A 22886-nucleotide genomic window follows, 5' to 3' on the forward strand; every position below is an offset into this window, starting at 1 on the left:
GCTTCATGTTGAGTAGTAGTCGTGAGTCCTAGGTCTCTACGCGACCTCACACTACCAAACTCTTACACGGTGGCCTCGGCCACCAAACCTCCTCTTCTAGGAGTTGTTGTTCTTTTTGTTTTCTTTTTCTTTTCTTGTGTTGTTTTTGTTTGTCGTTTCTTCTTTCCTCTTTGTTTCTTCTCGGGAGATCCACCCAAGCTTGGCTTTTCTAGCTTTGATTCTTGCAAGCTCGGTTGGGTAGTACCTTAACAGTTCCGTAATCTAATCCCAAGCCATCACCTACCTCTTGAGCCAACTCTATCTAAAAGCACAAGTCTACACCAAAATCTGAGGTTTGTTGAGTTTGGTGGATGGTACTACTGCATCTTGGGCCGGTACTACCGCTCTGGGGCAGTTCTCTGACGAAACTGAACATTTATCCCCAGAACGGTACTACCGCTTCAAGTACCGGGCCAGTACCGGTAAGCGGTACGACCGCTTCTAGGAGCGGTACTACCGCTTCCACGTTTTGACTTGAGGTACCGGTTGGGGTCGAATTTTCCCCAAATCCTCACAACTCCTCTTCCACCTCAAGTCAAAGCTCTTCCCCAAGCTCAAGACCCCGAGGAGATCGGCCCCGATCTCCTTTTCCAGCCGCCATCGGCCCAATCTCCTCCGTGGAGAAGCTTCCCCAACCTCCTCTCCGCCATGTCCTCCGGTATGAATGTCGGGGGGAAGACCCCGGGTAGGGCAATGGACGCGGAGAAGCCGGCTGGCCACTGGCCGGCTCGCGGCAAAGGCCGGCTGAGGAGCAGCCGGCTGGCGCCGTGGCCGGCTGGTCCGGAAGCCGGCTGGCTCTAGGTCCTAGTCGGCCTGGCTACGGCCACCAATGCTGTAGCTGGGCCGGCTTCTACAAGCCATATCCGACTGGGGGTTTGTACCTCAGACCGACTCGAGGCTGGCGAGTCTTGCACTGGAAGGAACCGGGTTGGTGATCCGGGTTCCCAAAGTCCACGCTGACTTCACCTTCCGTAAAGCGCGGGGCACTGTGGAGCAATAGTGCCTCGCGCCGGACAGGCCATCATGGTCTACGACGATCCGGAATGGCTACAGTGGCTGACGGCGACAGGGACACCTCCTCTCCATACCGCTGACCTTGGCAGCCGGATGGGACAGGTCACGATGCCTCAACGGCTCCTGACGTCACTGCCTCGGGAAGGAGCGGAAGCCGGAGCCGGCCAAGCCGGCCAGTAGACTATAGGGTCTTATATGTAAAGTGCCGGCGCCTATATAAGCCGCACTACCCCCTCTCGTGCAGGGGATCGATCATTCTCACTTCACTCCACCCTTAGCGCTGCCCTGTGAGAGAGACCATCGTCTCCCTTAGCCTCCCAGGAGCAGCCGGACACAGCTCTAGGAGCACCATTGTATTGTGTGATCATCATATACACTCTAGCAGGAGTAGAGGTGTTACCTCCATCGGAGGGCCTCGAACCTGGGTACGTCGCCGTGTCGCTCGTCCCCATACCCGCATCCGGATACCGCCGTGAGATCTCTCAGGAACCACCTTCGATTAGCCACCCTATGGCATATGCCGTGACGATACCACGACATTTGGCGCCCACCGTGGGGCCTTCAGCATCCTCGGCCGGTGTTTTCATCCGGACGGGCCTCACCATCACCACCGGCGAGCGAGTCGCTTCAGGCTTGATCTGGAGATTCAGCTCCCTCGACTGCGTCAGCGACAACGCTGGCTGCTTCGCCGACCGGCCCTTCCCAGCCGGCGGCAGCGTCATCTCCTTCGGCGGCCACGACGTCTACGTCGCCACCGTCGCACCGCCGCGCTACCCGCGGCAGGTGCTGCGCTGCGCTAGCCCTCCTCCGCGAGCCAGCAGCAGCGCTCCTGCCAGCCCCGCCGTCGTGCAAGTCATGATGGCTGGCGAGGAGCTCCCCACCAAGAACCCGCGCACCCGCGGCCCCAACCTGGAGCGCAACATCGACCCCAACGCCTCCGGCTCGGGCGCGAAGGCGCCACCGCCACCGTCCCGGCTGGACGAAGTCCGGGCGAAACTGAGCACCCCGCTCACGCCTGGCGGCGACCCCACCGCCATCGAGGCGGATTTGGAGGCACACCGCCAGCTCCTCCTCAAGCAAGCAGAAGAACTGGCTGCTGCTAAGCGCCAGATGGAGATCACCCAGCGCGAGTACAACCGCGCCCACGGCCTCACTCTAGGCGGCGACGAGCCAAGCCGAGCCGGCCAGATCCGCCGCAGGGGCCGCGACCTTGGCGCCGAGATCGCCCGCGACGGCGCTCCTTCGCCGACTCCGTCCGCGGAGCTGCCCGTCTACAACACCCCCGACAAGAACATGCGCGCGGCACAAGCCGCCGCAGAAGAGCTGAACCGCCTTGAAGGCGAAGAGTTACGCCGCCAGACCAAGCGGGTGACTGAGCTGCTCAACGCAGCCACCAGGCAGGTGGCCGACCCCAGGTATGTCAACGCCCCCAGAGCTTCTCACGCTCGTGGAGCTGCAGGCAACGACAGGGAAGGCGCCAGGGACACGGCCGAGTCCGCCTCCCCAGCACCAAGCCGGCATCGTGACTCCCGGGCCACGCACGCAAGCTCGAGCCGGCCGAGCCACCAGCCGGGCGGCAGCAGCCGCAGCCGGCCCCCTCCAAGCCGGAACCAGGAGCAAGACTCCGAGCCCCGCCGCCAGCACCGGCCGGCTCCAGAAGCAAGCGGCGCACGCCAGCCGGCACGCTCCCGGCTGGGCCCGCGCATCGAGCCCGCCGACGCCCGAGAACGCCTCGACCGGCTAGTCGAATCCCGCATTGCGGAAGAAGAAGCGCCAGCCGGCCCAAAGTGCTTCGGGCCACGCATCATCAACGAGCCCATGATCGACGGCTTCCAGCTCCCGCGCGACACCCCCAAGTACGACGGCACTGCCAAGCCGGAGGACTGGCTGCTGGACTACTCCACCGCAGTCGGCATCGCCAAAGGCAACAAGCGCTGGGCTGTGCGCTACTCCCCCCTCATGTTGCTCGGCTCCGCCCGCAGATGGCTCAACAACCTGCCAGCCGGCAGCATAAACGGCTGGCTGGACTTCGAAGCGGCCTTCATCAGCAACTTCACCGGCTGCTACCGCCGGCCGGGTCGCCCCCAACAGCTGGAGATGTGTAAGCAGGGCCCCGACGAGACGGATCGCGCGTACCTAACGCGCTGGTGCGAGATGCGCAACTCCTGCGAGGGCGTGCACGAGATCCAGGCCATCAGCTTCTTCATGGGAGGCTGTCGGCCCAACACCATGCTGTGGCACAAGCTACGCCGCAGTGACCCCCAGTCGATGGCCGCCTTGATGGCCATCGCCGACAAGTACGCGCTGGCTGAGGAAGCCGGCAAGCCTCCGGCTGAAATTTCGCCGGCCCCCGCCAGGCGGGACAACCACAAGCCGGCCGAGGGCGCCTCGCATGGCAGCCGGCGGGACAACTACCGCGGCAAGCGTCACAGCGACCAGCCGGACCGCCGGTACGGCTCCGCCCACGTAGCCGCCGTGGCAGACAACGCGGCAGGCGGCAGCCGCCGCCAGAAGCAAGACCGGCAGTGGAAGCCGAAGTACACCTTCGAGCAGATGCTCGACTCGCCGTGCAAGTACCACAGCGGCAAGAACCCCTCCAACCACACCACCCGCGACTGCCACTTCATGAAGCGGTTGACAAGCGGTGAACCTCTCCCGCCTCCACCCCCGCCTCCACCAGCCGGCGGGCCAGGTGGCCAAGCCGGCGCAGAGAACGCCAACCTCGAGCACCACGAGGCTAACCAAGTGCACCATGGCGGCCGATACCTGGCCGAAGATGCTACCTACATCATCTTCACCTCCGAGCCCGAGGACAAGACGAGCCAGCAGAGCCGTTCCCTCGAGGTCAACGCGGTCATACCGCCGGTCCCCCAGTACCTAAACTGGTCAGAGCAGGCCATCACCTTTGATCGCCGCGACACACCGGCTGTCCTGCCGAAGCTGGGCAGCTACGCCATGGTCCTCGACCCCACCATCGGCACAACCCGGCGCAGCGTGCGCTTCTCGCGCGTCCTCATCGACGGGGGCAGCAGCATCAACATCCTCTACCGCGACACCGCCCGCAAGCTGGGCATCCAGGAGGCCGAGTTGCGCCCTACCCCCACCGTCTTCCATGGCATCGTGCCAGGCCACTGCTGCCAGCCGATTGGCCGGATCACGCTGGAGGTGATGTTCGGGAAGCCGGACCACTTCCGCACCGAGAGAATCGAGTTCGAGGTGGTGGACCTCGTGAGTCCCTACCACGCGCTCCTAGGCAGGCCGGCCCTGACCAAGTTCATGGCGGTGCCCCACTATGGGTACCTGAAGATGAAGCTGCCTGGCCCCAAGGGGGTCATCACCATAGCCAGCGACTATCGCCGCTCCATGGACTGCGCCACGCAGAGCTCCAAGATGGCCCAGACGCTGGTCATCGCCACCGAGAAGCAGCTCATCCACGACGCCGTCGCCCTCGCCAAGGCCGCGCAGACAGACATGCCGGCTGCAGGCAACCCGGCTGGGACGACTCACTTCCAGCCGGCCGACAACACCAAGAAGATCCTGCTGGACCCGGCGCAGCCGGACAAGTACGTCACCATCGGTGCCGGCTTGAGCAAGAAATAGGAAAGCGAGCTCACCAGCTTCCTCCGTGAGAATCGGGACATCTTCGCATGGACTCCAAGAGACATGCCGGGTGTGCCGAGGGAGTTGGCTGAGCACCACCTCCACGTCCGGCCTGAAGCCAAGCCGGTGAAGCAGCCTCTCAGGCGCTTCGCCGAAGAAAGAAGGAAGGCCATTGGTGAAGAAATCGCCCGGCTGCTGGCAGCCGGCTTCATCATGGAAGTGCTGCACCCGGACTGGTTGGCGAACCCGGTCCTGGTTTTGAAGAAGAACGGCTCCTGGAGTCGTGTATCGACTACACCAGCCTGAACAAGGCGTGCCCGAAGGACCCCTTCCCCCTGCCGCGCATAGATCAAGTCATAGACTCGACTGCCGGCTGTGAACTGTTGTCTTTCCTAGATGCCTATTCAGGCTACCACCAGATTCCTTTGAATCCGGCTGATCAAATAAAGACTTCGTTCATTACCCCGTATGGGGCTTATTGCTACACGACTATGCCGTTCGGCTTGAAAAATGCAGGCACCACCTACCAAAGGTGCATGCAAAAATGCTTGCAGGATCAAATCGGCAGAAACGTTCACGCATACGTGGATGATGTCGTTGTAAAGACCAAGGAGACGACTACCCTCCTTGATGACTTGAGAGAAACCTTCACCAATCTGAGAAGATTTCGGATGAAGCTCAACCCGGCCAAGTGCACATTCGGCGTGCCGTCTGGCCAGCTCCTTGGCTACCTCATCTCTCAGCGAGGGATCGAAGCCAACCCGGAGAAGATCAGCGCCCTGGAGAAGATGGAACTGCCGCAGTGCCTCAAGGACGTCCAGAAGTTCGCTGGCTGCCTGGCTTCCTTGAGCCGCTTCGTCAGCCGGTTGGGGGAGAAGGCACTGCCCCTGTATCAATTGATGAAGAAGGCGGACAAGTTCGTCTGGTCACCGCAGGCGGAGGAAGCCTTCCGTGACTTGAAGCGCGTGCTATCAACCGCGCCAATCCTTGCAACGCCGGCTTCAATGGAGCCGATGCTATTGTACATCGCAGCCACCAACCGAGTGGTTAGCGTTGTCCTGGTGGTGGAGCGCCAAGAAGCCAGCAGGGAGCAGCTGGTTCAGCGCCCAGTCTATTACCTTAGCGAAGTGCTCTCCCAGTCGAAGCAAAACTACCCCCACTACCAGAAGGTCACCTACGGCGTCTACATGGCGGCCAAGAAGCTCAAGCACTACTTCCAGGAGCACCCCATCAAGGTGGTTGCCACAGCGCCCTTGGCGGAAATAATCGGCAGCAAGGATGCCAACGGCCGGGTTGCCAAGTGGGCCCTGGAGCTAGCCGCCCACACCATCCTCTACGAGCCACGCACAGCCATCAAGTCGCAGATCCTCGCGGACTTCTTCGTCAACTGGGCTGAGATGCAGTACCTGCCGCCTGTGCCAGATTCCACACACTGGAAGATGCACTTCGACGGCTCGAAGATGCGCAACGGCTTGGGAGCCGGCATCGTCATCACCTCTCCCAAGGGAGACCGGCTGGACTACGTCCTGCAGATCCACTTCGCCGCATCCAACAATGTGGCGGAGTATGAAGCGCTCATTCATGGGCTGAAGCTGGCCAAGGAGATTGGCGTGCGTCGCATACTCTGCTTCGGCGACTCCGACTTGGTCATACAACAAGCATCTGGCGACTGGGACGCGAAGGACGCCAACATGGCCTCATACCGCTTCCATGTCCAGCAGCTACCCGGCTTCTTCGACGGCTGCGAATTCCACCACGTGCCACGAGCAAACAACGAGGCGGCTGACGCCTTGTCCAAGATTGGCTCAACCCGGCAAGCCATTCCGCCGGGCATCGCCTTGGCGGTTCTCAAGAAGCCGTCCATCATACCGTCACCGGACTCGGATTCAATATTCGTGCCGGGTGACCCGGGGGCTGCTCAGCCGAACCCGGGGGCTTCATCGCCCAAGTCGGGGGCTAGCAAGCCGAACCCGCCGGCTACCATGCCGAACCCGGGGACTTCTCAGTCCAACCCGGGGGCTTCATCGCCAAACTCGGGGGCTAGCAAGCCAAACCCGCCGGCTAGCAAGCCGAACCCGGCGACCATGCAGTCGAATCCGGAAGCTCCCACGCAGGAGGCCCTGTTGGTCAGCGTATTCGAGATAAGATGCGTACCTTCATGGGCACAAGAATTCCTCTCCTACCTCACCGACGGTGTGCTGCCTGATGATAGAGTCCAGGCCAGGCAGATTGAGAGAAGGGCCAAGGCCTATACAATCATCAACCACCAGCTGTACAAACGCAGCGTAAGTGGGGTGTTCCAGCGGTGCGTCGAGCCGGCTGAAGGGATTGAACTCCTACGGGAAATCCACCAAGGAGAGTGCGGACATCACGCCTCATCCAGAGCCATAGTGGCCAAAGCCTTCCGGCATGGTTTTTACTGGCCGACTGCGCTCAGAGACGCAGAAGAATTGGTGAAGAAGTGCAACGGCTGTCAGCGCTTTGCAAAGAAAAGACACCAACCGGCTTCCGCCTTGAAAACCATCCCCATCACATGGCCGTTTGCCGTATGGGGCTTGGATATGGTGGGTCCGTTCAAAACAGCACGAGGCGGCATGACACACCTCTTGGTGATGATTGACAAATTCACCAAGTGGATCGAAGCCAAGCCAATCAAGAAGCTGGACGGCTCCACAGCCGTCACATTCCTCAAGGAAATCATTGTGAGATTCGGCTACCCCCACAGCATCATCACCGACAACGGCAGCAACTTCTCCCAAGGCATCTTCTCTCGCTATTGCGGGGAAATGGGGATCCGGATGGCCCTAGCCTCCGTGGCGCACCCAGAGTCCAACGGACAAGTAGAGAAGGCTAACGGCCTAGTCCTAGCCGGCATCCGGCCCCGGCTGGTGGAGCCGCTCGAGCGAGCAGCCGGCTGCTGGATTGAAGAGCTGCCCAATGTGCTATGGAGCCTGCGCACAACGACAAACCGCTCAGTCGGCTTCACACCATTTTTCCTCGTATACGGGGCCGAAGCCGTCTTGCCGACTGATATCGAGCACGACGCGCCAAGGATCAAGCTGTACACTGAAGCCGAAGCCAAAGAAGCTCGCGAAGATGGAGTCGACCTGGTCGAAGAGGCCCGGCTGCTGGCTGCGTCCAGATCTACTATCTACCAGCAAAGCCTCCGACGCTATCACAGCCGGAAGGTTCAGCCCTTAGCATTCCGAGAAGGAGACCTAGTGCTCCGGCTGATCCAGCGGACAGCCGGACAGCATAAACTGTCATCCCCATGGGAGGGTCCCTTCATCGTGAGCAAGGCAGTAGGCAATGATTTCTACTATCTCATAGATGCCCAAGAGGCTAAGAAAAACAAGCCGGACAAGGCTGACGAGGAGACTAAACGTCCCTGGAATGTCAACTTACTCCGCCCATTTTACACATGAGAGCAGGAATGTATGTATCCCTTGTACCCCTTTTGTAAGCTATGAAAAAGCACGTGCCAAGGGCACCGTTTCCGACAAGTTTTTCGCGTATTCTACTTTGTTTCGCCAATTGGCTTGAACCCTCTCACGCGGTCGGCTCAGTAACGTGATCAGGTTTCCGACAGCCGGCTTCCGATCCAGCTACAGACCGCAACCCGGCTGTCCGGCTGGCGGGGGTAAGGCCTAGGGAGCCGGCACGCGAAAAACGACTAAGGGAAAGAGTAAAAGCGAGTTGACTTGCAACTTTTCATAAAAGTGCCGGATTGCCGAATTCAGCTCGTTCGACTGAAATACTGTCGGCCTCGCTCAGCGGCCCGCTCTTGATCCGGCGACGGATCGCAAGTCGGACGTACGACCGGCAAGAGCACAGCCAAAGAGTGGGGCGGATGGGAAAAAGCGAACAAGTCGAAAGAAAGCAACTCGGCACACAAATGATTAACAAACACATTAAAGTGTGACATAACGAAAGGACGATAATATTCATACATATGCACCCGGCATCCCGGGGATTTAATAAATTGTCTTGCAAAAGCAGCAAAAGAAACAGGTAAACTAAGCAGCGGCTGGAGAAGGACCAGCCGGAGGAGCGTCAGCGGAGCCGGCTGCCGGGTCGTCTTCGGGCGCGTCTTCCGCCTCCTCGTCTTCCATCTCGTACTCCTCATCAGAGTGAGGATTCGGGTCCGCGACGAAGACGCCCTTGTCGACGAAGTCGGCGATGGCGCTGGCTCGGGCAAGACGGGCGGCCTTGTGTTCGGCTGGGAGCTTGTCCTCCACGCCGGCTCGCCGGAACTCGAGCTGCCCCAGGTCCACCTCGTTGTACCAGGAGAGGACAAAGGACAGCGCCATGTCGGCACCAGCGCGCGTGGCCGACTCCTTCCAGTCGAGGAAGCGATTCGGCGCCCGGTCCATCAAGGAGACGAGGTTGGAGATATCTTGCGGCACCGCCTCCGCGGGCCACAGCATCGGCACCAGCTCCTCAGCCGCCTTCCGGAGCTCCCAGCCAAGCTTGGTGATGGGCTCGACGCGGGCAGCCATGGACGCCATATAGTCCTCCATGGTGAAGTACTCCGAGCTGCCCTCGCCAGTCGCCCGCCTCCTGGACTCGCGCGCAACGCCAACGGCTGCTAACGCCGCATCCTGCGTCTCCGGGAAGGCCGCTGCAAGAAGAAGCAAGTCAGAAATCATCGAAGCCGAAATAAGCTGAAAAATGCAAATTTTCGAAGTCCTAAGACAAAAGAAAAAGCCTGGCGGCAGCCGGTAAGAACCGACTGCCCCCAGCCCGAAGATGGAGATAGCGAAGAAATCAGAAGTTTCTACCGCCGGCTGCCAACGAAAGCCGGCAGCCGACAGCCGAAAGCCGGCAAAGGGAAAGGAACATAGAGATGCACTCACCCGACAAGCCGCGATCAAGCGCGCCAATCTCGTCTGTCCAGCGCTTGGCGGTAGCCGTCAGCTCCGTGGACTTGGTGGTGACCTCCTCCTGCAGCGCAAGCCGCTGCTTCTCCACCTCAGTCAGCCACCGGCTCAGATCCTCCACCTTCTCCTTCTCCGCCGTCCTAAGGGAGGCGAGCTCAGTGAGATGGTTCTGCTCCAGCAGGCGCAGCCGCACCAGCTCCCCCTCAGCCACCTTGAGCTTAGCGGCTGCAGATCGGCCCGCCTCCTCGCTCTCGGCGCATTGGGCGCGAGCAGCCCGGAGATCCGCCTCCAGCCGCGGAACCTTGGCGGCTTCAACTGCAAGGCAGCCGGAAAGAAACGTCAGCTAACGAAGACTAAAAAGAGAGAAGACATCGAGTCGGAAGAAGCAAGAGCTTACCCTTGACGGCCTCCAGCTCGCGAGCCAAGTCGGCCTGGTCCAGCTTGGCCTTGTGGTAGTGGGTCACGGCGCGGTTGTACAGAGTGGTGCGCCGATCCGCCACAGCCTAAGGAAAAAAGAAAATCAGTCAGCTAGGCGAAACCCGGGCCGGCTCCGAGCAGCCGGCCCATGCCTCGGAAGGCTACCAGGATGATAACCAAATCAAAAAACAGACGAAGCTTACCTTGTTGGCTTCCTCCACCTTGGCAACGTTGGCCGCGGCCTCGGCAGCCCTGGCCTTTAGGTTGGCCTGCAGGCTGGAGAAGAACATCTCCACCGATGCTTGGCCGGGGTTCCCCTCCCGGCTGGTCACCTCGTAGGAGTCGGCGCGGAGCCACGCCTGCTCCATAGTGCCAGCCGAGCCAAGGCTGGAGTCGGAGGCGGACGGCACGTGCAGCAGCAGAGCGCCCTTGGCCACGTGCAGGCCCTGCTGCGGCGCCGATGGGGCTCCCGTCCTCACCAGCGCGCGCGAGTCGGCGCCCTCCGTGCGCGCCGGCTCATCCCTTGCCGGCTCCTGCCTGGCCGGCTCCCCCGTCGTCGGCTCCGGTGGTGGCGGCGCTCCGGCGAGGCAGATGGCCCGGTCGGCGCTGCCGTCTCCGGCGCTCGAGGTGCCCCCTCCGGGCTCTCATCCAGCACCACCACGCTTGGCCTGGCTCCGGCTCCGGTCGCGGGCGGTGCAGCCCTGCCGGCTCCGGCTCCGGTCGAAGGCGGCATGCCCCGGCCGGCCCCGGCAGCTGGGTCCGTAAGACGAGTCCGGCGCGGGAACATGTCATCCAGCGTCGGCTGCCGCGTCGGCTCGGCCCGCGTGCCGCGATCAGGCACTGAGGCCAGCGGCACGGCGAAGGAAGGCGCCCCTGCGGAAGGCGGAGTACCCGCAGGCGGCGGCGGCGTAGGAGCGCGCGATGGAGGCTGCGGCGTCGGCTCCCTCCTTTGGCGCGGAGGCGGCGACACAACGCGCGGAGTCTGCCGGGAGCCGCCGCCCTGGGCAAACTTGATGGGGGCCCTAACCGGACAAACAAGGAGAAGATAAGCATATAGAGTAAGGAAAGAAAAGGAATCAAACAAGAGGGAAGAAGAGAACTCACCCGGCCTGCTCCGGAACCTTCTTCGGCTGCTGCCGGCAGAGTTTCTTCGCCTTCGCCTCCAAGGCGGCAGTAGAGCGGGGCTCGCTGGCCCGCTTCTTCCCCTTAGGCGCTGAAGTCGCCGTGGTGCTTGGCGGCCTCGCGCGCAGCGGCACGGCGGGGATTGGCCCCGTGGCGGACGTCGCCGGCTCCTCGTCCTCCTGCTGCTCCGGTGAAGGGGGCGGATTGTGCTCCCCCTGGCCGCCTAGATCAGGCGCCTGCAGCAGGTCGTCGTCGCCGGCCTGGTCGCCGGCTTGGTCAGCCGGATCGACGTGATCCGGCGTCCACCTCCTCGTCGCCGGGTCGTCGTCCTCGACGTTTTGGCGGTCAAAGAGCTAGAAAAACAGAAGACATGAGCAAACAACAAGCCGGAAGTCGGCAGAAGGAAAAGGAAGTCGGCCTCGCAGCCGCAAGCCGGAAGTCGGCGAAAACACAAAGCTTACCAGCTCGGGCGGGTGGTCCCTGTCGCGGGGCGCCAGCCCGTAGTTCCAGTCGTCCGGCATGTTTGCCTTGGTGATGTTATTCACCCGGCTGGCCACCTGGGCCTTGGAGAGCAGTGCCTTGGACGTCCGGTTCGGGTCGAACCGGCCGGACATGTGCCCGATTTTGTGGGTGCGCATTTGGAGCGGCAGCACCCGGCGCTCGGCGATGGTGCAGAGGAGGTCCTCGGCGGTCAGCCCGTTCGAGATGGCCGCCCCCAGGAAGTCCCAGAGCTGATTCACTTCAGCGTCCGGGTCCGCCGTGCGGGCGTTGTAGCTCCAGTTGATCCGGCCGACTGGAGGAGCCGGGTTGAACTCCGGCAAGTTGATCCGGTCGACGAGCTGGCCCTCGTTGCGCACGTAGAAGAACGACATCTGCCAATTCTTCACCGAGTCAATGGTGGGGATTTTGGGAAAAGGCGTACCAGGCCGGGTGTAGATCGAGGCGGCGCCGCAGGCCCGCAGGCGGCCCTCGGTGGTTTGCGCCTTGAGGTATAACAGCCGGCTCCAGAAGTCGATATCCGGCCACAAGCCGGCGTAGGCCTCCATGAACGCCACGTAGCAGCTGAGGAGGACGCAGGCGTTGGCCGGCAGGTGGTGCGGCTGCAGGCCAAAGTTGTCGAGGAACTGGCGGAAGAATGTGGAAGCCGGCAGGCCCAGCCCGCGATCGAGGTGCGCGCCGAAGACGACGCGCTCGCCGGGCTCCGGCTCGGGCTCCGTCTCCTCGCCGGGCACCCGCGTGACCACCGACCGCGGGATCCGGTGGAGGCGCACCAGCCGCTCGATGTCGTCCTCCCGCATGTACGAGCCCCTCCATGATCCGCTGGCGGAGGCCATTGTCGAGGAAGAAGAAGAAGATGACCACGAGAGGCGAAAGGGCGAAGAAGAGCCTTGCGACGGCGGCGGCGACGACAGCGGCTGAGGACGCTCCGTTGAAACGCGGGGCCCCGTGGCGCCGGCTCGACGGAGTAGCGGCGGCGGATCGGTGGAGATTCGCTCGCCGGAGTTCGCCAGCGGGAGGCGTTCGCCGGAGCAGCAGTGGGCTCGAGCGCGAAGAAGAGAGCGAGGGGAGCGGGAGCGTGAGGAAGATGAAGTGAGGCAAGTGGCCGCCTCGATGCCCTCCCCCGCGGCATTTATAGCCGACCGCGGCGGACGGTTAGCCTCCAAGTGGCGATCGTGGCCACGTCGCCCGGATCTTCTGCGCATTAACTCCCCCCACGACCGCTACCGTTACCAGAAACCGCCACACCACGTCGCCCACGACCGCACCGAATCCGGAGGGGACATTGATGTGACCAGACGAACCGGCGGCAGAGCCCAGGCGTCAGACCGGTCAAGTCGGGTGCAGAACCCGAGGCGGCGGAGACTCCGGCGCGCCGCAAGTCGGAGCCGGACAATAAGTTCAACTCGGACCAAAAGTCATCCAGCAAGGCGGAGACACCACCAAAACTTGCGAGAAAGCAAAAGCTGCATAAGTGTAAATAGCGGCCGGCTAGAAGCAGCCGGCCGAAGCGAGCCGGATGAGGGCGCAGCCGGCTGAATGGAAATTCTCAGTCGGCCCCTCCAAGTGCCGTCAAGTATATTCAAGAAGCCCGGAAAACCTGCCTAGGTCCTTCTAAACGCAGGACCTTGCCAGCTTCGGGGGCTAATGTCGGGGGGAAGACCCCGGGTAGGGCAATGGACGCGGAGCAGCCGGCTGGCCACTGGCCGGCTCGCGGCAAAGGCCGGCTGAGGAGCAGCCGGCTGGCGCCGTGGCCGGCTGGTCCGGAAGCCGGCTGGCTCTAGGTCCTAGTCGGCCTGGCTACGGCCACCAATGCTGTAGCTGGGCCGGCTTCTACAAGCCATATCCGACTGGGGGTTTGTACCTCAGACCGACTCGAGGCTGGCGAGTCTTGCACTGGAAGGAACCGGGTTGGTGATCCGGGTTCCCAAAGTCCACGCTGACTTCACCTTCCGTAAAGCGCGGGGCACTGTGGAGCAATAGTGCCTCACGCCGGACAGGCCATCATGGTCTACGACGATCCGTACTGGCTACAGTGGCTGACGGCGACAGGGACACCTCCTCTCCATACCGCTAACCTTGGCAGCCGGATGGGACAGGTCACGATGCCTCAACGGCTCCTGACGTCACTGCCTCGGGAAGGAGCGGAAGTCGGAGCCGGCCAAGCCGGCCAGTAGACTATAGGGTCTTATATGTAAAGTGCCGGCGCCTATATAAGCCGCACTACCCCCTCTCGTGCAGGGGATCGATCATTCTCACTTCACTCCACCCTTAGCGCTGCCCTGTGAGAGAGACCATCGTCTCCCTTAGCCTCCCAGGAGCAGCCGGACACAGCTCTAGGAGCACCATTGTATTGTGTGATCATCATATACACTCTAGCAGGAGTAGAGGTGTTACCTCCATCGGAGGGCCTCGAACCTGGGTACGTCGCCGTGTCGCTCATCCCCATACCCGCATCCGGATACCGCCGTGAGATCTCTCAGGAACCACCTTCGATTAGCCACCCTATGGCATATGCCGTGACGATACCACGACAATGAACCCTAACTTCTCTCTCTAGGGTGATTTGATCTCCCTAGATGCATATGCTAGGGTTTGTTGGAGTTTTGTGGTGGAGAAGCACTCTTGGAAGCTATTCATGTGTAAGGATACTAGCTAGCAACAGCGTGTGACTCTAGGGTCGATTTTGCCATGACCCAATCTCGATCTGGCTGTGCGAGCTTGAGCGGTAGTACCGCTCATTCTTGGGCGGTACTACCGGTCAGAGCGGCACTACCGGTTGAAATTGCGGTACTACCGCTCTGTATAAGAGTCACCAATGTTGCTTGTTAGTGTCCAATTTGATCTCTTATTTCTCGTCTTGTGCACTTATCCCCTATTCCCTCCCAAACCTCTGCTGTTCACAGGTGCACCAAAGACCTGTGGTGGCAAAGTCAAGCCATCCTCTCGTCGTCATCGCGAGGATGAGCAAGAGGAAATCATGCCAGCAAGGACTACCAAGAGACAGAGAGACGCAGCAGCAGGGCCAAGGGGACCTCAAAAATCTATGCTTGATATAAAGAAAGGCCAGTTCATGGAGGTGCGGGGAGCCAATCCTTATTTGCTCCCAAGAAATGCTCGCCACTGCCCCAATGCCTACTTTCATCATATCAATCAAGAGAAGATCTACTACGAGGTCTATGGGGCCAAAGAGTTCAAGTGTTGCCCCCAATACTCCATAAGCATGGACAAGCTCCGCTCCGACCTCGACTACTTTGGAGAAGCACTGGAGATTTGTGAAGAACAAGGTCTCATTCCTATCATGACGTTCTCTCATGATTTCTCCCGGGAGGTGATTTGCCAATTCTATGCCACCGTGGTCTTTCTTGAGGATGAAGGAGGCTTTCGCTCCTTGAAGTGGATGACCAAGGAGCATGTGATGGAGGCCACATGTCAAGACTTTGCTCATTGCCTTGGTTATGAGCTCCCCGAAGACAACTCCAGCCACTTCCGCATTCATCTCCAAGCCAAGCCCATGGCCAAAGAGAAGATGGCCGACCTCTACATTCGAGGGAGAATGTTGTGTGGAAGCACCAAGGGACTCCTGCCGGTCTATGATATCATGAATCGCGTCTACCGTAGCACCATCAACCCCAAGCATACCAACCACGATGAGGTGCACAGATTCCTTGTGAACCTCCTTGTGCGCACACATCAGTTGAGGGGCCGCGGCAAGCAACTGGACATCATGGACTACATTTGGCATGAGATGCGTGACTGTGCCTTCCTCCGCAAGCTTCCTCAGTACGCTCCCTATCTCATGAGGCTCATTTGTCTCAAATGGGATCAAGAAGGCCGCGGAGATCTTCTGGTGCAATGCCGCCCCAACGTCACCATTCACAAGGAGAAGAGTCCTCTTGTCAAGGACCATGACCTTCCAAGGTTTGGCAAAGGAGCTCCCAAGGACAAGGACGAAGACGAAGCCGACAGCGACGACTCCGACTATGTGCCAAACTCCATCAAGCAAAAGGGCCTCTTCGCCAAGCTCACCGCTCGCCTCAAGAAGTCCTTTTTGCTTCAAGAGGGACCTCGAGGATAGGATGTACCAAGCCCATCACGACAACAAGAAGATCCACCAACGCCAAAAGGCGATGATCAGGCATATGCAACTCCCCGTCTCCGAGGGCTCCGAGGACAACATCACCCCTCCCGGTGAGTGGAAGTCAAAGCTTGTTTGGTCTAGCTCCGAGGAATTCATCCCCGAGCCACCTCATGGCAAAGGACTTGCCCAAGATGAAGAGTATGAGGATGAAGAGGAGGAGGACGTCGAGGATGAAGGTGATGACAACGAGGATGATGATGACGAGGAGGATGATGACAAGAAGGATGACGACGACGAGTGATTCCCTTGGGACGCTAGTATGCTCCTTCTCCCTTTTTGGTGTCTCGATGCCAAAGGGGGAGAAGTTGATCTATTAGTACGGGAATTTGCAAGGGGATGCCAAGGGCTTGGTGGCTTCATTTTGGTTCTTTCGGCCTTGGCATCAAACTTTTCCCCTAGTTATTCGGAACTTTATTCGTATGTGTGTTTGCTACTCTATTCGTGGGTCTCCCGACCCCCCGTTTGTATTAAGACTTAATCATGCGTAGCTTAATGGTCATTGGTCTCCACTATTTATTCTTTGATTGGCCATATTATTCCTATGGAGGCACTTAATATTATGGTGGTGGCACTTATTATTATGGTGAGTTTGGGTTTTCTCAAGGCAAAGGTATGAAAAGGCTCACCCAAACTCCTCTATATACATATATTCTTGCCTCTATAGTGTACTTGTGCTACATAATCTTGTCATATGATCATCTTAGCACTTGTGCTTGGTTTGTAAAATTTAGGGGGAGTTCTCTCTAGGATGTGTGCATTTGTATACAAATGCATATTCTAAATATGCACACATCTAGGGGGAGCTTCGCCTATACTTGCAAACCAAAAGACCTTATCATAATATTCTATGGATTATTGCAAATTCGTGTGTTGTCATCAAACACCAAAAAGGGGGAGATTGTAAGAGCAAGATCCATATCCCGTGTTTTGTGTGTTTGATAACAACACTCGAACAATTCTAACCGTGCACAAAGTTTGTCATTGATAGGTTTGCAAGTTGCACGGTACCCTCGCTGAGCACATTATGATCAGAAGACCGAAGCGTAGTTCTTAGGGTTTCTGGTTTTGTGTGTGTGTCGTGAGGTGACATGGTAGGAGAGGAAGGAGGAAAAGCTGTTTTAGCCTTTGCGGTACTACCGGTACCAGGAGCGGTAGTACTGCTACCACTACTGGTACCGCCCATGATACCGCTCTGAGGATTGCACATGGATATGCCCCACAGAACACGTTGCGGTACCTTCACGGTACCTTGAGCGGTAGTACCGCTTGAAGGCGGTAGTACCACCCACGGTACCGCGCTAAGTACCGTAACGCGTTACGGTAGTACCGCCGCAGTACCGCTCGGGTACCGCTTGGGATCCAGTAAGGTCTGGACCCTATTGTGGTACCTCAAGCGGTACCGCAGGCGGTAGTACCGCAATGTGTCCATGTGGACAAGTTCAGTGGGGAATTCGAACTCAGAGCGGTAGTACCGCTTCCAGAAGCGGTAGTACCACTTAGGCAAAAAATGCTGGTAACGGTTGGATTTGGAGGGACCTATATAAAGGCCCCTTCTTCTCCAGCCAGCCTTAGCTCTTCTATCTCTCTCTCCTCCATTGTTGCTGAGCTCAAAATTGAGGGGATCTCCTCATCCACCCAACCAATCTTGTTCATACTTTGTGAGGTGGTGGAGGAGACCCCGACCTATCATTCTACCGAGAGAAAGTCCACCAATTCGTGGTAGTCCTTAGTGGATCTTGTTGTTAGGGTTCCTTGGAGGAAGAGCTTCTTGGCGGAGCACTGGAAGAGCTTCTTGGTGGAGTATTGGAGGAGCTTCTTGGTGGAGCACTGGAAGAGCTTTTTGGTGGAGTATTGGAGGGGTTCCTTTGGTGGTGCATTGGAGATGGGTTCCTATGGTGGAGCATTGGAGATGTGCAGCTATGGAGTCTAGCTTGGTGATGTACTAGCTCCATAGGGTGTTGGGAGCATCCTTGTGTGTGTGGAGCTCGCCCCAACCTTGTGAAGGAATCACCGCCTCGACCGGTGCCTTAGTGGACGAGGGAGAGCACCTCCGTGGAGCTCTCTCGAGGAAGAGGGTGAGGCCTTCCTTCGTGGTGTGGCCGCCTAGTCTCTTATGTGAGACTAGCACCTCCTCAACACAGACGTACTTCCTTTAGTGGAAGGAACTGCGGGAAACAAACCTCGACTCGCCTCGCGCCCCCCGGTTGTCTCGCTCCTTACTCTCGTTATCTTGTTGATTCCTTTACTTGTTGCACATGCTCTAGCATCATTGTAGGAACACCGCTATAGCAAAAGTTGACACCTTTACCTTCCGTTGCGCTAAAATTGAAAAAGGTTAAAACTTGCCGTAGCACCATTCACCCCCCCTCTTGTTCGCTACGATCCGTTCAGTTCCGCCCTAGTTCCGCCCGGACTCTGCCCGCCAGCTCGCCTGAGACAAAAGCATCCTGCCGGAAGTTCCGGCCCTCCTGGCCGGAACTTCCGGTGTTACACGAAAAGTGCCACAACGGTCAGATCTGAAATCCTTCCCATATAAAAGGCCCTCTTCTCCATTGATACAAGTTGCTCAATCATTGCACAAAAATCTGACAAGCTTCACCACCATTAGAGCCACCTCAAGAACACAAGATTTGCAAGATCTCCTTCTTTAGTAAGCTCGTTAATTTCATCTTCAGGCTCTTCAAGATTTTCTAGCTTCTCTTCAAGAGGAGCTATAGTTTCTTGTCCTTCCTCAAGGGCATTTTTAAGAGCATAAATTTCAAGAGAGTCTTCTCTCTCTATTTGACATTTTTTCTCAAGGGTATCATTTAGTTGAGCTAGATGAACCATGAGATTTGAAACATGCTTTTTAGTGTCACCTTTCAAGTTAAGAATGAACTCATCAAAGTCAAGCATTTCTTGTTTCACTTTTAGACTAGCATGATCAACCCCTAGGTCATTTGATATGATAGGCATAGAGGGGTTGGGGAATGATACCTCGGAAGATTTAGCCATGAGGCAACTCTCTTCCTTCAAGTGAATGTCTTCATTGGGGAATTCATTTGGTGATGAAGAGTTGGTGGAGAGAGAAGCAAGAGCAACCAATCCATTTGAAGTTTCATCTTCTTCATCATCATCATCACCGGAGGTATATTCTTATTGAGTTGATAGCACAATAGATGTGTCCAAGGAGGACCTAGCCATGAAGCAATGTGCATTCTTGATGTGAGGGTTCTCATTGGGGGATTCAAAGAGCGATGAAGAGGGAATATTTGTGGTGGCAATGGCGGCCACTTCCTTTGAGGTTTCTTCTTGACCACTACTACTCTCAACTTCATCGGAAGAATACTCTTCCTTGGTCATGAGCACAATCCTTGAAGGCCTCTTGTCCTTCTTACCCTTGTTGTAGAACTTCTTGTTGGGTGCCTTTGAGACTTTGCCCTTGTCCTTGGGAATGAGCCTTCCACCATGGGTTTCTCTATGCTCATAGGGACAATCGGCTATGAAATGGCGCTTGTCACCACAATTGTAGCACGATCTTGTTTTTGGCCCCGAGCCCTTGAATCCACTTGAGTTGTTTCTCTTGATGTTGTCTTCCTTGACCTTGGATGGATCAACCCAAAAGGTTTTTGCATGGAATGCCATGTGGTCATTGTAGTGGTATTCCAAATCATCCGGATAAGACATACTCCAAGATGTCCTATATGGTTCTTGAGGGTTCACTTCTTCCACGGAATTTACCACCAAGGCAAGGTTGGTCCCTCTTGACATACCGATAGCTCTATTGCGAGAATCATGAGAGTTTTGCTCGAGCACCTTGAGAGATTGCAACTCGTGCACCGCTTGTTGAGAAGTGAGAGAGGCAAAGCATTCTCTCCCAACAAGAGTCTTGACATCAATGGGTTCAAATGGCATCATGCAATCAATATACTTATCTTTGATCCAAGCGTCATCAATGTGTTTGGCACCAACATTCCGGAAAGAATCGGCAACGGTGATAAGTCTTCTATACATGACTTCATGATCTTCACCCGGAAGCCTCATGAATCCTTCGGCTTGATTCCAAAGGGCATTATACTTGTTCCTTCTCATGCTTTCAATTCCAATGCAACTAGCGGCCAAACCATCCCAAGCTTCCTTGGCGGTGGAGAAATTCCGAACACGAGACAATTCCTTTGTCCCCACACTAGTTTGAATCATGTGCAAGGCAATGTCATTGAGTTGATTATCAACTGCTTCTCTTCTAGTCAACTTGTCGGGGTTGTAAGGCTTGAAGCCTTCCACGATGATTCTCCAAAGTTCATTGGAGGCACTGCGAACATGAGAGCGAAACTCAAATTGCCATGTATCGAAATCTTTCTCATTAAACTTAGGTGGGTCGCCCCGAGTGTTTATATGAGGAAGGGGAACCGGGATATCTGGAGATAGAAAAGGCGGAGCCACTTGATTGTAGCTAACACCTCCACTAGTTCCCCTAGGAGAAGAAGCGGGGGTTTTAATAGTGTTTAAGTTATCACCATTCAAGGGAGTGGTAGAGGAGGGTAATGCCGAAGCATCTCCCTCTTCTAACTCACCCTTTTCCTTTACCTCTAAGGTGGGGATGACGGGGGGAGCCGCGGGAAAACGGTCGGAAAACATTTTCATAAGAGTTTCCATTTGGGTTTCCATGGTGGATCTCAAGGATGTTTCCATTGACTTGAGATCATCCATGGAGACCGGCTTTGCGGCCCCTTCCGAAGGTGCGTCATCCGGCATACTCTTAGGCGGTTAAACCCGAAATAAGAGCCGAGGCTCTGATACCAATTGAAAGGATCGTATGCCGCACCTATAGGGGGGTGAATAGGTGCTAACCAATTTTTAGTTCTTTTTCAATTTAGGCTTGACACAAAGGTAAATTCTCTAGATATGCAACTAAGTGAATTTACCTATATGACAAGGTTAACAACTAAGCAAGATATAGCTACACAATATATATAGGAGATAGAATAGGATAGAGGTAACCGAGAGTGAAGCACGCGGAGACACGGAGATGATTCCCGTAGTTCCCTTCCTTTGCAAGAAGGTACGTCTATGTTTGGAGGAGTGTGGTTGCTACGAAAGCCAAACCAACAGCCACGAAGGCTTCACACAGATCTCCTGTGAGCAACACCACGAAGGCCTAGCCCACTTCCACCAAGGGATTTCCTCGAGGCGGAAACCGGGCCTTTACAAGGTTCTTGGGGCACACATCCACAACCAAATTGGAGGCTCCCAAATCTGTAACAACACAACAATCAACAACAAACAACTAGAGATTCCAAAAAGGAACACTAGCAAAGGGGATGATGACCCACAAGTATAGGAGATCGCAACAGTCTTCGCGGGAAGTAAAACCCAATTTATTGATTCGACACAAGGGGAGACAAAGAATACTTGAAAGCCTTAACAGCGGAGTTGTCAATTCAGCTGCACCTGGAAACAGACTTGCTCGCAAAAGTTTATCAGTAGTAACAGTTTTATAGCAGTAGCAGTAGTGAAATAACAGCAGCAGAGTAACAAAGGCAGCAGTAGTGATTATAGTAAACAGCAGAATTAAAATACTGTAGGCACAGGGATGGATGACGGGCGTTGCATGGATGAGAGAAACTCATGTAACAATCAAAGCATGGCATTTGCAGATAACAATAAAACGGTGTCCAAGTACTAAGCAAGCCATAGGCATGTGTTCCATATATAGTCGTACGTGCTCGCAATGAGAAACTTGCACAACATGTTTTGTCCTACCAGCCGGTGGCAGCCGGGCCTCTAGGGAATCTACTGGATATTAAGGTACTCCTTTTAATAGAGTACCGAAGCAAAGCATTAACACTCCGTGAACACATGTGATCCTCACATCACCGCCTTCCCCTCCGGTTGTCCCGATTTCTGTCACTTCGGGGCCTCGGGTTCCGGACAGCGACATGTGTATACAACTTGCAGGTAAGATCATAAAACAATGCATATCATGATGAAACAATAACATGTTCAGATCTGAGATCATGGCACTCGGGCCCTAGTGACAAGCATTAAGCATAACAAGTTGCAACAATATCATCAAAGTACCAATTACGGACACTAGGCACTATGCCCTAACAATCTTATGCTATTACATGACCAATCTCATCCAATCCCTACCATCCCCTTCAGCCTACAGCGGGGGAATTACTCACACATGGATGGGGGAAACATTGCTAGTCGATGGAGAGGCGTCAGTGGTGATGATGGCGATGATCTCCTCCAATTCCCCATCCCGGCGGAGTGCCAGAACGGAGTTTCTGGTCCCCGAGATGGAGTTTCGCGATGTGGCGGCGTTCTGGAGGGTTTCTGGCGACTTCGACTTCGTCCTCGCGTTTTTTAGATCGAACCCTTTAAGTAGTCCAGAGGAGGGCGTCGGAGGCCAGCCGAGGGGGCCACACACTAGGGCGGCGCGCCCCCCTAGGCCGTGCCGGCCTGGTGTGTGGGGCCCTCGGGCCTCCACCTGGCTTGCCCTTCTGGCTCCCTGAGTCTTCTGGTAAAATAGGCCCTTTGGTATAAATTCCGAGGATTTTCCCGAAAGTTGAATTTCTGCACAAAAACAAGACACAAGAGCAATTCTGCTGAAAACAGCGTTAGTCCGTGTTAGTTGTATCCAAAATACACAAATTAGAGGCAAAACAATAACAAAAGTGTTCGGGAAAGTAGATACGTTTTGGACGTATCAACTCCCCCCAAGCTTAGCTTATTGCTTGTCCTCAAGCAATTCAGTTAACAACTGAGTGCGATAAAAGAACTTTCACGAACACATTTGTTCATATGATGTAAATATTCTCATGATATGGACAAGTACTTAGGCAATTCATAATAAGATACATGCAAATAAGATCATCTAATAGCTATGTCAATCATGGAAAAGGTACCAACAAATTAATAATAAGCATCATGAATCATGTCTATCAGCAGGATTGCAATGTTCATAAAAAGATATGATAAAGTGGTATCTCGCTTGCCCGTATTTGTACAGCAAAACATAAATGCTCGGGCACCTCTGAAGTTCATGGAAAGACTAGAAATAGAGATGGTCAAAGATAAAAGCATCAAAGTTATACCACAGTCAATCACATTTTGGGATAAGCATATTATACTAAGAATGACAGTTGTGCTCTCAAGAAAGTGCTCAAAGAAAAGATGGTGACACAACA

Source organism: Lolium perenne, chromosome 4 (genome assembly GCF_019359855.2).
Source record: "Lolium perenne isolate Kyuss_39 chromosome 4, Kyuss_2.0, whole genome shotgun sequence".
In the NCBI taxonomy this organism is placed as follows: Eukaryota; Viridiplantae; Streptophyta; class Magnoliopsida; order Poales; family Poaceae; genus Lolium; species Lolium perenne.